Source organism: Bos javanicus, chromosome 2, assembly GCF_032452875.1.
Source record: "Bos javanicus breed banteng chromosome 2, ARS-OSU_banteng_1.0, whole genome shotgun sequence".
In the NCBI taxonomy this organism is placed as follows: Eukaryota; Metazoa; Chordata; class Mammalia; order Artiodactyla; family Bovidae; genus Bos; species Bos javanicus.
In genome coordinates, this window is record NC_083869.1 from 126656485 (window position 1) to 126658361 (window position 1877).

Below are 1877 nucleotides of genomic sequence, written 5' to 3' on the forward strand. Positions count from 1 at the left end.
TTATAGATGAAGCTGAGCATAGAGGAGTTAAGTAACTTGGTGAAGGTCACAGAGTAAGTGATAAGAGTCAGGATGCAAACACTGGTCGGTTGACCCTGGAATTCGGATTCGGATTCAGTAATCTACACTTTTGACTTCCCTGGTGGTCCAGTGGTTGAGAATTTGCCTGCCAACACAGGGAATCCCTGGTCTGGGAAGATGCCATGTGCCACAGAGCAGCCAAGCTTGTTGGCCACAGCTACCTAGCTCAAGAGCCTGCAAGCCGCAGCTGCTGAAGCCCGTGCACCCTGGAGTCCATGCAGTGCAACTAGAGAAAGCCTGTGCACAGCAACGAAATCCTCGAGCAGCCAAAAATAAATAAATGAATAAATAAACGTTAAAAATATCTACACTTCACTTCTTCTATTGTAATAGAAGAGGCTTACAAATCAGTATCTTCTGACTTTGTCTTCTCCCCAACCTAATTTGGTAAATGTGGAAACAAGACCTAAAATCCAAGTGACTTGTTCAAGTTCCTTAGCTGGTTAATAATAAGAACTAGAAACTCAGGTTTCCTAGTATTTCCCTTTTCAATCAGGGAGTGGGGCTTCAAATTCAGGATTGGTTTCTGCACCTTGCTTTCCCTGTTTAGGGGAGAAAGTTAGTGGAAAGGGTGTGTAAAAGATATGTATCCCATCAGATTGTGACTGAGACATGTAATAGAGGCAGATACAACACACCGTGGAAACAATGAAAGCTGACTCATTTTATATGATATGGAAGGCTTCCCAGGGGAGGTGGCATTGCACTGAACCTTGCATAGGAGTTTGAAAGCCAGGGGAGCGCAGGACATCACAGAGGAAAGGAGCAGCAGAAATGGAAGCAAAGAAGCTTGAAAGTGAACAGCCACAAAGTTTGGTTCCCACGTCAGCAAGTACTCCCTGTCTGTGTGAAGACATCCAGAGAGACCTGTGCTCCCTTCAGTCTATCTTCCATCACACATTCATTCAACATGTTGTCAATAATAGAGATAGAGGGACTTCTCTGGTGGTCCAGTGGTTAAGACTCTGCACTCCCAGTGCAGAGGGCACAGGTTCAATCCCTGGTCAGGGAACTAAGATCCCACACACCATAGGGTGTGGCTGAAAAAAGGAAAAATAGAGGTAGGATGGTATGGTTACAAAGCTCTGGTTCTAGTCCTAGCTCTATCCCTAACTCACTGTGTGACCTGGAGCAAATCTCTTCTTTTCTGGGCCTTGGTTTCACCATCTATCAATTGGGAGAGCGAATTTATGATTTCCAAGGCCTCTTCCTACTTTCATCTGTGATGATTACGGAGCAAGAACAGGACAAAGGTGTCGAGGTGTCCTTGACTTCCCTGCATTAGAGGAAGGGGAGAAATAACATCTGTTAACTGCTGCTTCGTGCTGGGCATCACCCTTTCCTACCACCCTATGAGGGAGCTGCTATCTTCTCATTCAACAGAAGAGAAAAATGAAGTTCAGATGGTTTGAATCACTCCTCAAATTCTCCCAGCAAGTAACAACAAAGTAACAGCTAAAATGAGTGTTCACCACATTCCAGACACTGTGCCAAGACCCTACATTAACTCGTGTAATCCCCCAACAACCTCCATTAAAAAAAAAATTGTATTGAAGTATAGTTGATTTACCATGTTGTGCTAATTTCTGCTGTACAGTGAAGTGATTCAGTTATACATATATACATGTGTATACTTTTTTATATTCTCTTCCACTATAGTTTGTCACAGGATATAGAACATAGCTCCCTGTGCTATGCAGTAGGATGTTGTTTGCCCCTCCTATAGATAATAGCTTGCATCTTCTAATCCCAGACGCCCAATCCTTCTCTTCTGCACACCCCTCCCCCTCAGCAGC

The 1877-nt window shown here is 44.1% G+C and overlaps 1 non-coding gene across 1 annotated transcript; it reads left to right on the forward strand.

Annotated features, from left to right (window-relative positions):
- The first annotated feature begins 1020 nt into the window (after nucleotides 1-1020).
- On the forward strand, nucleotides 1021-1093 carry TRNAG-CCC (transfer RNA glycine (anticodon CCC)). Its single transcript has one exon. It is a non-coding gene; the product is annotated as a tRNA-Gly (tRNA).
- The last annotated feature ends 784 nt before the right edge of the window (nucleotides 1094-1877 follow it).